The following is a 13,614-nucleotide window of genomic DNA, read 5'->3' as shown; positions in this document are numbered from 1 at the left end:
TACAGCACTCCCTCAGTACTGCCCATCTGACAATGCAGCGCTCCTTTGCTCCTGACCCTCCGAAAGTGCGGCGCTCCCTCAGCACTGACCCTCCGACAGTGAAGCACTTCCTCTGTACTGCCCCTCCGACAGTGCAGCACTTCCTTAGTACTGCTTCTCCGACAGTGCGGCGCTCCCTCAGTACTGCTCCTCCGACAATGCGGCGCTCCCTCAGTACTGCCCCTCCGACAGTGCGGCGCTCCCTCAGTACTGCCCATTTGACAGTGCAGCGTTCCCGCAGTCCTTCCCCTCTGACAGTGTGGCGCTCCCTCAGTCCTGCCCCTCCGACAGTGCATCACTCCCTCAGTATTGCTCCTCCGACAGTGCAGCACTGCCTCAGTACTGCCCCTCCGACAGTGAGGCGCTCCCTCCGTACTGCCCCTCCAACAGTTCAGCGCTCCCTCAGTACTGCCCCTCCGACAGTGCGGCGCCCCCTCAGCCCTGCCCCTCCGACAGTGCGGCGCTCCCTCAGTACTGCCCCTCCGACAGTGCGGCGCTCCCTCAGTACTGCCACTCCGACAGTGTGGCGCTCCCTCAGTACTGCCCCTCCGACAGTGCGGCGCTCCCTCAGGACAGCCCCTCCGACAGTGCGGCGCTCCCTCAGTACTGCCCCTCCGACAGTGCTGCGCTCCCTCAGTACTGCCCCTCCGACAGTGCAGCGCTCCCTCAGTACTGCCACTCCGACAGTGCAGCGCTCCCTCAGTACTGCCCCTCCGACAGTGCGGACTCCCTCAGTCCTGCCCCTCCGACAGTGCGGCGCTCCCTCAGTACTGCCCCTCCGACAGTGCGGCGCTCCCTCAGTACTGCCCCTCCGACAGTGCGACACTCCCTCAGTACTGCCCCTCCGACAGTGCGACACTCCCTCAGTACTGCCCGTCCGACAGTGCAGCACTCCCTCAGTACTGCACCTCCGACAGTGCGGCGCTCCCTCAGTCCTGCCCCTCCGACAGTGCGGTGCTCCCTCAGTACCGCCCCTCTGACAGTGCAGCGCTCCCTCAGTACCGCCCATCCGACAGTGCGGCGCTCCCTCAGTACTGCCCCACCGACAGTGCGGTCTCCCTCAGTCCTGCTCCTCCGACAGTGCGGCGCTCCCTCAGTACTGCCCATTTGACAGTGCAGCGTTCCCTCAGTCCTTCCCCTCTGACAGTGCGGCGCTCCCTCAGTCCTGCCCCTCCGACAGTGCATCACTCCCTCAGTATTGCTCCTCCGACAGTGCAGCACTCCCTCAGTACTGACCCTCCGACAGTGTGGCGCTCCCTCCGTACTGCTCCTCCAACAGTTCAGCGCTCCCTCAGTACTGCCCCTCCGACAGTGCGGCGCTCCCTCAGTCCTGCCCCTCCGACAGTGCGGCGCTCCCTCAGTACTGCCCCTCCGACAGTGCGGCGCTCCATCAGTCCTGCCCCTCCGACAGTGCGGCGCTCCCTCAGTACTGCCCCTCCGACAGTGCGGCGCTCCCTCAGTACTGCCCATTTGACAGTGCAGCATTCCCTCAGTCTTTCCCCTCTGACAGTGCGGCGCTCCCTCAGTACTGCCCCTCCGACAGTGTAGTACTTCCTCTGTACTGCCACTCCGACAGTACAGCACTCCCTCAGTACTGCCCATCTGACAATGCAGCGCTCCTTTGGTACTGACCCTCTGAAAGTGCGGCGCTCCCTCAGCACTGACCCTCCGACAGTGAAGCACTTCCTCTGTACTGCCCCTCCGACAGTGCAGCACTTCCTTAGTACTGCTTCTCCGACAGTGCGGCCCTCCCTCAGTACTGCTCCTCCGACAATGCGGCGCTCCCTCAGTACTGCCCCTCCGACAGTGCGGCGCTCCCTCAGTACTGCCCATTTGACAGTGCAGCGTTCCCTCAGTCCTTCCCCTCTGACAGTGCGGCGCTCCCTCAGTCCTGCCCCTCCGACAGTGCGGCGCTCCCTCAGTACTGCCCCTCTGACAGTGCGGCGCTCCCTCAGTACCGCCCCTCCGACAGTGCGGCGCTCCCTCAGTACTGCCCCTCTGAAAGTGCGGCGCTCCATCAGTACCGCCCCTCCGACAGTGCGGCACTCCCTCAGTACTGCCCCTCCGACAGTGCGGCACTCCCTCAGTACTGCCCCTCCGACCGTGCGGCGCTCCCTCAGTCCTGCCCCTCCGACAGTGCAACGTTCCCTCAGTACTGCCCCTCCGATAGTGCGGCGCTCCCTCAGTACTGCCCCTCCGAAAGTGCGGCGCTCCCTCAGTACTGCCCCTCCAACAGTTCGGCGCTCCCTCAGTACTGCCCTTCCGACATTGCGGCACTCCATCAGTCCTTCCCCTCTGACAGTGCGGCGCTCCCTCAGTACTGCCCCTCCGACAGTGTAGTACTTCCTCTGTACTGCCACTCCGACAGTACAGCACTCCCTCAGTACTGCCTATCTGACAGTGCAGCGCTCCTTTGGTACTGACCCTCCGAAAGTGCGGCGCTCCCTCAGCACTGACCCTCCGACAGTGCCGCACTCCCTCAGTATTTCCCCTCCGACAGTTTAGTACTTCTTCTGTACTGCCACTCCGACAGTACAGCACTCCCTCAGTACTGCCCATCTGACAGTGCAGCGTTCCCTCAGTACTGCCCATCTGACAGTGCAGCGTTCCTTCAGTCCTTCCCCTCCGACAGTGCAGCACTCCCTCAGTATTGCTCCTCCAACAGTGCAGCACTCCCTCAGTACTGCCCCTCCGACAGTGTGGCGCTACATCTGTACTGCCCCTCCAACAGTTCAGCGCTCCCTCAGTACTGCCCCTCCGACAGTGCGGCACTCCCTCAGTACTGCTCCTCCGACAATGCGGCGCTCCCTCAGTACTGCCCCTCCGACAGTGCGGCGCTCCCTCAGTACTGCCCATTTGACAGTGCAGCGTTCCCTCAGTCCTTCCCCTCTGACAGTGCGGCGCTCCCTCAGTCCTGCCCCTCCGACAGTGCATCACTCCCTCAGTATTGCTCCTCCGACAGTGCAGCACTCCCTCAGTACTGCCCCTCCGACAGTGCGGCGCTCCCTCAGTACTGCCCCTCCAACAGTTCGGCGCTCCCTCAGTACTGCCCTTCCGACATTGCGGCACACCATCAGTACAGCCCCTCCGACAGTGCAGCGCTCCCTCAGTACTGCCCCTCCGACAGTGCGGCGCTCCCTCAGTACTGCCCCTCCGACAGTGCGGCGCTCCCTCAGTAATGCCCATTTGACAGTGCAGCATTCCCTCAGTCTTTCCCCTCTGACAGTGCGGCGCTCCCTCAGTACTGCCCCTCCGACAGTGTAGTACTTCCTCTGTACTGCCACTCCGACAGTACAGCACTCCCTCAGTACTGCCCATCTGACAATGCAGCGCTCCTTTGGTACTGACCCTCCGAAAGTGCGGCGCTCCCTCAGCACTGACCCTCCGACAGTGAAGCACTTCCTCTGTACTGCCCCTCCGACACTGCAGCACTTCCTTAGTACTGCTTCTCCGACAGTGCGGCGCTCCCTCAGTACTGCTCCTCCGACAATGCGGCGCTCCCTCAGTACTGCCCCTTCGACAGTGCGGCGCTCCCTCAGTACTGCCCATTTGACAGTGCAGCGTTCACTCAGTCCTTCCCCTCTGACAGTGCGGCGCTCCCTCAGTCCTGCCCCTCCGACAGTGCATCACTCCCTCAGTATTGCTCCTCCGACAGTGCAGCACTCCCTCAGTACTGCCCCTCCGACAGTGCGGCGCTCCCTCAGTACTGCCCCTCCAACAGTTCGGCGCTCCCTCAGTACTGCCCTTCCGACATTGCGGCACACCATCAGAACTGCCCCTCCGACAGTGCAGCGCTCCCTCAGTACTGCCCCTCCGACAGTGCGGCGCTCCCTCAGTACTGCCCCTCCGACAGTGCGGCGCTCCCTCAGTACTGCCCATTTGACAGTGCAGCATTCCCTCAGTCTTTCCCCTCTGACAGTGCGGCGCTCCCTCAGTACTGCCCCTCCGACAGTGTAGTACTTCCTCTGTACTGCCACTCCGACAGTACAGCACTCCCTCAGTACTGCCCATCTGACAATGCAGCGCTCCTTTGGTACTGACCCTCCGAAAGTGCGGCGCTCCCTCAGCACTGACCCTCCGACAGTGAAGCACTTCCTCTGTACTGCCCCTCCGACAGTGCAGCACTTCCTTAGTACTGCTTCTCCGACAGTGCGGCGCTCCCTCAGTACTGCTCCTCCGACAATGCGGCGCTCCCTCAGTACTGCCCCTCCGACAGTGCGGCGCTCCCTCAGTACTGCCCATTTGACAGTGCAGCGTTCCCTCAGTCCTTCCCCTCTGACAGTGCGGCGCTCCCTCCGTCCTGCCCCTCCGACAGTGCATCACTCCCTCAGTATTGCTCCTCCGACAGTGCAGCACTCCCTCAGTACTGCCCCTCCGACAGTGCGGCGCTCCCTCAGTACTGCCCCTCCAACAGTTCGGCGCTCCCTCAGTACTGCCCTTCCGACATTGCGGCACACCATCAGTACTGCCCCTCTGACAGTGCAGCGCTCCCTCAGTACTGCCCCTCCGACAGTGCGGCGCTCCCTCAGTACTGCCCCTCCGACAGTGCGGCGCTCCCTCAGTACTGCCCATTTGACAGTGCAGCATTCCCTCAGTCTTTCCCCTCTGACAGTGCGGCGCTCCCTCAGTACTGCCCCTCCGACAGTTCGGCGCTCCCTCAGTACTGCCCTTCCGACATTGCGGCACACCATCAGAACTGCCCCTCCGACAGTGCAGCGCTCCCTCAGTACTGCCCCTCCGACAGTGCGGCGCTCCCTCAGTACTGCCCCTCCGACAGTGCGGCGCTCCCTCAGTACTGCCCATTTGACAGTGCAGCATTCCCTCAGTCTTTCCCCTCTGACAGTGCGGCGCTCCCTCAGTACTGCCCCTCCGACAGTGTAGTACTTCCTCTGTACTGCCACTCCGACAGTACAGCACTCCCTCAGTACTGCCCATCTGACAATGCAGCGCTCCTTTGGTACTGACCCTCCGAAAGTGCGGCGCTCCCTCAGCACTGACCCTCCGACAGTGAAGCACTTCCTCTGTACTGCCCCTCCGACAGTGCAGCACTTCCTTAGTACTGCTTCTCCGACAGTGCGGCGCTCCCTCAGTACTGCTCCTCCGACAATGCGGCGCTCCCTCAGTACTGCCCCTCCGACAGTGCGGCGCTCCCTCAGTACTGCCCATTTGACAGTGCAGCGTTCCCTCAGTCCTTCCCCTCTGACAGTGCGGCGCTCCCTCCGTCCTGCCCCTCCGACAGTGCATCACTCCCTCAGTATTGCTCCTCCGACAGTGCAGCACTCCCTCAGTACTGCCCCTCCGACAGTGCGGCGCTCCCTCAGTACTGCCCCTCCAACAGTTCGGCGCTCCCTCAGTACTGCCCTTCCGACATTGCGGCACACCATCAGTACTGCCCCTCCGACAGTGCAGCGCTCCCTCAGTACTGCCCCTCCGACAGTGCGGCGCTCCCTCAGTACTGCCCCTCCGACAGTGCGGCACTCCCTCAGTACTGCCCATTTGACAGTGCAGCATTCCCTCAGTCTTTCCCCTCTGACAGTGCGGCGCTCCCTCAGTACTGCCCCTCCGACAGTGTAGTACTTCCTCTGTACTGCCACTCCGACAGTACAGCACTCCCTCAGTACTGCCCATCTGACAATGCAGCGCTCCTTTGGTACTGACCCTCCGAAAGTGCGGCGCTCCCTCAGCACTGACCCTCCGACAGTGAAGCACTTCCTCTGTACTGCCCCTCCGACAGTGCAGCACTTCCTTAGTACTGCTTCTCCGACAGTGCGGCGCTCCCTCAGTACTGCTCCTCCGACAATGCGGCGCTCCCTCAGTACTGCCCCTCCGACAGTGCGGCGCTCCCTCAGTACTGCCCATTTGACAGTGCAGCGTTCCCTCAGTCCTTCCCCTCTGACAGTGCGGCGCTCCCTCAGTCCTGCCCCTCCGACAGTGCGGCGCTCCCTCAGTACTGCCCCTCTGACAGTGCGGCGCTCCCTCAGTACCGCCCCTCCGACAGTACAGCACTCCCTCAGTACTGCCCATCTGACAGTGCAGCGTTCCCTCAGTCCTTCCCCTCTGACAGTGCGGCGCTCCCTCAGTCCTGCCCCTCCGACAGTGCAGCACTCCCTCATTATTGCTCCTCCAACAGTGCAGCACTCCCTCAATACTGCCCCTCCGACAGTGTGGCGCTACCTCAGTACTGCCCCTCCAACAGTTCAGCGATCCCTCAGTACTGCTCCTCCGACAGTGCGGCACTCCCTCAGTACTGCTCCTCCGACAATGCGGCGCTCCCTCAGTACTGCCCCTCCGACAGTGCGGCGCTCCCTCAGTACTGCCCATTTGACAGTGCAGCGTTCCCTCAGTCCTTCCCCTCTGACAGTGCGGCGCTCCCTCAGTCCTGCCCCTCCGACAGTGCATCACTCCCTCAGTATTGCTCCTCCGACAGTGCAGCACTCCCTCAGTACTGCCCCTCCGACAGTGCGGCGCTCCCTCAGTACTGCCCCTCCGACAGTGCGGCGCTCCCTCAGTACTGCCCATTTGACAGTGCAGCATTCCCTCAGTCTTTCCCCTCTGACAGTGCGGCGCTCCCTCAGTACTGCCCCTCCGACAGTGTAGTACTTCCTCTGTACTGCCACTCCGACAGTACAGCACTCCCTCAGTACTGCCCATCTGACAATGCAGCGCTCCTTTGGTACTGACCCTCCAAAAGTGCGGCGCTCCCTCAGCACTGACCCTCCGACAGTGAAGCACTTCCTCTGTACTGCCCCTCCGACAGTGCAGCACTTCCTTAGTACTGCTTCTCCGACAGTGCGGCGCTCCCTCAGTACTGCTCCTCCGACAATGCGGCGCTCCCTCAGTACTGCCCCTCCGACAGTGCGGCGCTCCCTCAGTACTGCCCATTTGACAGTGCAGCGTTCCCTCAGTCCTTCCCCTCTGACAGTGCGGCGCTCCCTCAGTCCTGCCCCTCCGACAGTGCATCACTCCCTCAGTATTGCTCCTCCGACAGTGCAGCACTCCCTCAGTACTGCCCCTCCGACAGTGAGGCGCTCCCTCCGTACTGCCCCTCCAACAGTTCAGCGCTCCCTCAGTACTGCCCCTCCGACAGTGCGGCGCCCCCTCAGCCCTGCCCCTCCGACAGTGCGGTGCTCCCTCAGTACTGCCCCTCCGACAGTGCGGCGCTCCCTCAGTACTGCCACTCCGACAGTGTGGCGCTCCCTCAGTACTGCCCCTCCGACAGTGCGGCGCTCCCTCAGGACAGCCCCTCCGACAGTGCGGCGCTCCCTCAGTACTGCCCCTCCGACAGTGCTGCGCTCCCTCAGTACTGCCCCTCCGACAGTGCGGCGCACCCTCAGTACTGCCACTCCGACAGTGCAGCGCTCCCTCAGTACTGCCCCTCCGACAGTGCGGACTCCCTCAGTCCTGCCCCTCCGACAGTGCGGCGCTCCCTCAGTACTGCCCGTCCGACAGTGCGGCGCTCCCTCAGTACTGCCCCTCCGACAGTGCGACACTCCCTCAGTACTGCCCCTCCGACAGTGCGACACTCCCTCAGTACTGCCCGTCCGACAGTGCAGCACTCCCTCAGTACTGCACCTCCGACAGTGCGGCGCTCCCTCAGTCCTGCCCCTCCGACAGTGCGGTGCTCCCTCAGTACCGCCCCTCTGACAGTGCAGCGCTCCCTCAGTACCGCCCATCCGACAGTGCGGCGCTCCCTCAGTACTGCCCCACCGACAGTGCGGTCTCCCTCAGTCCTGCTCCTCCGACAGTGCGGCGCTCCCTCAGTACTGCCCATTTGACAGTGCAGCGTTCCCTCAGTCCTTCCCCTCTGACAGTGCGGCGCTCCCTCAGTCCTGCCCCTCCGACAGTGCATCACTCCCTCAGTATTGCTCCTCCGACAGTGCAGCACTCCCTCAGTACTGACCTTCCGACAGTGTGGCGCTCCCTCCGTACTGCTCCTCCAACAGTTCAGCGCTCCCTCAGTACTGCCCCTCCGACAGTGCGGCGCTCCCTCAGTCCTGCCCCTCCGACAGTGCGGCGCTCCCTCAGTACTGCCCCTCCGACAGTGCGGCGCTCCATCAGTCCTGCCCCTCCGACAGTGCGGCGCTCCCTCAGTACTGCCCCTCCGACAGTGCGGCGCTCCCTCAGTACTGCCCCTCCGAAACTGAGGCACTCCTTCAGTACTGCCCCTCCGACAGTGCGGCACTCCCTCAGTACTACCCCTCCAACAGTGCAACGTTCCCTCAGTACTGCCCCTCCGACAGTGCATCACTCCCTGAATATTGCCATCTCCGACAGGGTGGCGCTCCCTGCGTACTGCCCCTCCGACAGCGCAACGTTCCCTCAGTACTGCCCCTGCGACAGTGCGGCGCTCCCTCAGTACTGCCTCTTCGACAGTGCGGCACTCCCTCAGTACTGCCCCACTGACAGTGCGGCGCTCCCTCAGTACTGCCCCTCATACAGTGCAGCACTCCTTCAGTACTGCCCCTCCGACAGTGCGGCACTCCCTCAGTACTGCCCCTCCGACAGTGCAACGTTCCCTCAGTACTGCCCCTCCAACAGTGCAGCGCTCCCTCAGTACCGCCCCTCCGACAGTGCGGCGCTCCCTCAGTACTGCCCCTCCGACAGTGCGGCGCTCCCTCAGTGCTGCCCCTCCGACAGTGTGGCGCTCCCTCAGTACTGCCCCTCCGACAGTGCGGCGCTCCCTCAGGACTGCCCCTCCGACAGTGCGGCGCTCCCTCAGTACTGCCCCTCCGACAGTGCAACGTTTGCTCAGCACTGCCCCTCCGACAGTGCGGTCTCCCTCAGTCCTGCCCCTCCGAAAGTGCAGCGCTCCCTCAGTACTGCCCCTCCGACAGTGCGGCACTCCCTCAGTACTGCCCTTCCGACAGTGCTGCACTCCCTCACTACTGCCCCATCGACAGGGCGGTGCTCCCTCAGTCCTGCCCCTCCGACAGTGCGGCGCTCTCTCAGTCCTGCCCCTCCGACAGTGCGGCGCTCCCTCAGTACTGCCCCTCTGACAGTGCGGCGCTCCCTCAGTACCGCCCCTCCGACAGTGCGGCGCTCCCTCAGTACTGCCCCTCTGAAAGTGCGGCGCTCCCTCAGTACCGCCCCTCCGACAGTGCGGCACTCCCTCAGTACTGCCCCTCCGACAGTGCGGCACTCCCTCAGTACAGCCCCTCCGACAGTGCGGCGCTCCCTCAGTCCTGCCCCTCCGACAGTGCAACGTTCCCTCAGTACTGCCCCTCCGATAGTGCGGCGCTCCCTCAGTACTGCCCCTCCGAAAGTGCGGTGCTCCCTCAGTACTGCCCCTCCAACAGTTCGGCGCTCCCTCAGTCCTGCCCCTCCGACAGTGCAGCACTCCCTCAGTATTGCTCCGCCAACAGTGCAGCACTCCCTCAGTACTGCCCCTCCGACAGTGTGGCGCTACCTGTGTACTGCCCCTCCAACAGTTCAGCGCTCCCTCAGTACTGCCCCTCCGACAGTGCGGCACTCCCTCAGTACTGCTCCTCCGACAATGCGGCGCTCCCTCAGTACTGCCCCTCCGACAGTGCGGCGCTCCCTCAGTACTGCCCATTTGACAGTGCAGCGTTCCCTCAGTCCTTCCCCTCTGACAGTGCGGCGCTCCGTCAGTCCTGCCCCTCCGACAGTGCATCACTCCCTCAGTATTGCTCCGCCGACAGTGCAGCACTCCCTCAGTACTGCCCCTCCGACAGTGCGGCGCTCCCTCAGTACTGCCCCTCCAACAGTTCGGCGCTCCCTCAGTACTGCCCTTCCGACATTGCGGCACACCATCAGTACTGCCCCTCCGACAGTGCAGCGCTCCCTCAGTACTGCCCCTCCGACAGTGCGGCGCTCCCTCAGTACTGCCCCTCCGACAGTGCGGCGCTCCCTCAGTACTGCCCATTTGACAGTGCAGCATTCCCTCAGTCTTTCCCCTCTGACAGTGTGGCGCTCCCTCAGTACTGCCCCTCCGACAGTGTAGTACTTCCTCTGTACTGCCACTCCGACAGCACAGCACTCCCTCAGTACTGCCCATCTGACAATGCAGCGCTCCTTTGGGACTGACCCTCCGAAAGTGCGGCGCTCCCTCAGCACTGACCCTCCGACAGTGCAGCACTTCCTTAGTACTGCTTCTCTGACAGTGCCGCACTCCCTCAGTATTTCCCCTCCGACAGTGTAGTACTTCCTCTGTACTGCCACTCCGACAGTACAGCACTCCCTCAGTACTGCCCATCTGACAGTGCAGCGTTCCCTCAGTCCTTTCCCTCTGACAGTGCGGCGCTCCCTCAGTCCTGCCCCTCCGACAGTGCAGCACTCCCTCAGTATTGCTCCTCCAACAGTTCAGCGCTCCCTCAGTACTGCCCCTCCGACAGTGCGGCGCTCCCTCAGTACTGCTCCTCCGACAATGCGGCGCTCCCTCAGTACTGCCCCTCCGACAGTGCGGCGCTCCCTCAGTACTGCCCATTTGACAGTGCAGCGTTCCCTCAGTCCTTCCCCTCTGACAGTGCGGTGCTCCCTCAGTCCTGCCCCTCCGACAGTGCATCACTCCCTCAGTATTGCTCCTCCGACAGTGCAGCACTCCCTCAGTACTGCCCCTCCGACAGTGTGGCGCTCCCTCCGTACTGCCCCTCCAACAGTTCAGCGCTCCCTCAGTACTGCCCCTCCGACAGTGCGGCGCCCCCTCAGCCCTGCCCCTCCGACAGTGCGGCGCTCCCTCAGTACTGCCCCTCCGACAGTGCGGCGCTCCATCAGTCCTGCCCCTCCGACAGTGCGGCGCTCCCTCAGTACTGCCCCTCCGACAGTGCGGCGCTCCCTCAGTACTGCCCCTCCGAAAGTGCGGCACTCCTTCAGTACTGCCCCTACGACAGTGCGGCACTCCCTCAGTACTACCCCTCCAACAGTGCAACGTTCCCTCAGTACTGCCCCTCCGACAGTGCATCACTCCCTGAATATTGCCCCTCCGACAGAGTGGCGCTCCCTGCGTACTGCCCCTCCGACAGCGCAACGTTCCCTCAGTACTGCCTCTGTGACAGTGCGGCGCTCCCTCAGTACTGCCTCTTCGACAGTGCGGCGCTCCCTCAGTACTGCCCCTCCGACAGTGCGTCGCTCCCTCAGTACTGCCCCTCATACAGTGCAGCACTCCTTCAGTACTGCCCCTCCGACAGTGCGGCACTCCCTCAGTACTGCCCCTCCGACAGTGCAACATTCCCTCAGTACTGCCCCTCCAACAGTGCAGCGCTCCCTCAGTACCGCCCCTCCGACAGTGCGGCGCTCCCTCAGTACTGCCCTTCCGACAGTGCGGCGCTCCCTCAGTGCTGCCCCTCCGACAGTGTGGCGCTCCCTCAGTACTGCCCCTCCGACAGTGCGGCGCTCCCTCAGTACTGCCCCTCCGACAGTGCGGCGCTCCCTCATTACTGCCCCTCCGACAGTGCAACATTTGCTCAGCACTGCCCCTCCGACAGTGCGGTCTCCCTCAGTCCTGCCCCTCCGAAAGTGCAGCGCTCCCTCAGTACTGCCCCTCCGACAGTGCGGCACTCCCTCAGTACTGCCCGTCCGACAGTGCTGCACTCCCTCAGTACTGCCCCATCGACAGTGCGGTGCTCCCTCAGTCCTGCCCCTCCGACAGTGCGGCGCTCTCTCAGTCCTGCCCCTCCGACAGTGCGGCGCTCCCTCAGTACTGCCCCTCTGACAGTGCAGCGCTCCCTCAGTACCGCCCCTCCGACAGTGCGGCGCACCCTCAGTACTGCCCCTCTGAAAGTGCGGCGCTCCCTCAGTACCGCCCCTCCGACAGTGCGGCACTCCCTCAGTACTGCCCCTCCGACAGTGCGGCACTCCCTCAGTACTGCCCCTCCGACAGTGCGGCGCTCCCTCAGTCCTGCCCCTCCGACAGTGCAACGTTCCCTCAGTACTGCCCCTCCGATAGTGCGGCGCTCCCTCAGTACTGCCCCTCCGAAAGAGCGGCGCTCCCTCAGTACTGCCCCTCCAACAGATCGGCGCTCCCTCAGTACTGCCCTTCCGACATTGCGGCACTCCATCAGTACTGCCCCTCCGACAGTGCAGCGCTCCCTCAGTACTGCCCCTCCGACAGTGCGGTGCTCCCACAGTACTGCCCCTCCGACAGTGCGGCGCTCCCTCAGTACTGCCCATTTGACAGTGCAGCGTTCCCTCAGTCCTTCCCCTCTGACAGTGCGGCGCTCCCTCAGTACTGCCCCTCCGACAGTGTAGTACTTCCTCTGTACTGCCACTCCGACAGTACAGCACTCCCTCAGTACTGCCTATCTGACAGTGCAGCGCTCCTTTGGTACTGACCCTCCGAAAGTGCGGCGCTCCCTCAGCACTGACCCTCCGACAGTGAAGCACTTCCTCTGTACTGCCCCTCCGACAGTGCAGCACTTCCTCAGTACTGCTTCTCCGACAGTGCCGCACTCCCTCAGTATTTCCCCTCCGACAGTTTAGTACTTCCTCTGTACTGCCACTCCGACAGTACAGCACTCCCTCAGTGCTGCCCATCTGACAGTGCAGCGTTCCCTCAGTCCTTCCCCTCTGACAGTGCGGCGCTCCCTCAGTCCTGCCCCTCCGACAGTGCAGCACTCCCTCAGTATTGCTCCACCAACAGTGCAGCACTCCCTCAGTACTGCCCCTCCGACAGTGTGGCGCTACCTCTGTACTGCCCCTCCAACAGTTCAGCGCTCCCTCAGTACTGCCCCTCCGAAAGTGCGGCACTCCTTCAGTACTGCTCCTCCGACAGTGCGGCACTCCCTCAGTACTACCCCTCCAACAGTGCAACGTTCCCTCAGTACTGCCCCTCCGACAGTGCATCACTCCCTCAATATTGCCCCTCCGACAGTGTGGCGCTCCCTGCGTACTGCCCCTCCGACAGCGCAACGTTCCCTCAGTACTGCCCCTGCGACAGTGCGGCGCTCCCTCAGTACTGCCTCTTCGACAGTGCGGCGCTCCCTCAGTACTGCCCCTCCGAAAGTGCAGCACTCCTTCAGTACTGACCCTCCGACAGTGCGGCACTCACTCAGTACTGCCCCTCCGACAGTGCAACGTTCCCTCAGTACTGCCCCTCCAACAGTGCAGCGCTCCCTCAGTACCGCCCCTCCGACAGTGCGGCGCTCCCTCAGTACTGCCCCTCCGACAGTGCGGCGCTCCCTCAGTGCTGCCCCTCCGACAGTGGGGCGCTCCCTCAGTACTGCCCCTCCGACAGTGCGGCGCTCCCTCAGTACTGCCCCTCCGACAGTGCGGCGCTCCCTCAGTACTGCCCCTCCGACAGTGCAATGTTTGCTCAGCACTGCCCCTCCGACAGTGCGGTCTCCCTCAGTCCTGCCCCTCCGAAATTGCAGCGCTCCCTCAGTACTGCCCCTCCGACAGTGCAACGTTCCCTCAGTACTGCCCCTCCAACAGTGCAGCGCTCCCTCAGTACCGCCCCTCCGACAGTGCGGCGCTCCCTCAGTACTGCCCCTCCGACAGTGCGGCGCTCCCTCAGTACTGCCCCTCCGACAGTGCGGCACTCCATCAGTACTGCCCCTCCGACAGTGCAGCGCTCCCTCTGTACTGCCCCTCCGACAGTGCGGCGCTCCCACAGTACTGCCC

This window comes from Somniosus microcephalus, chromosome 33 (genome assembly GCF_052327205.1).
Source record: "Somniosus microcephalus isolate GS21.2 chromosome 33, FLI_Smic_1.0, whole genome shotgun sequence".
NCBI lineage: Eukaryota > Metazoa > Chordata > Chondrichthyes > Squaliformes > Somniosidae > Somniosus > Somniosus microcephalus.
Note: the sequence above shows the minus strand (reverse complement) of the source record.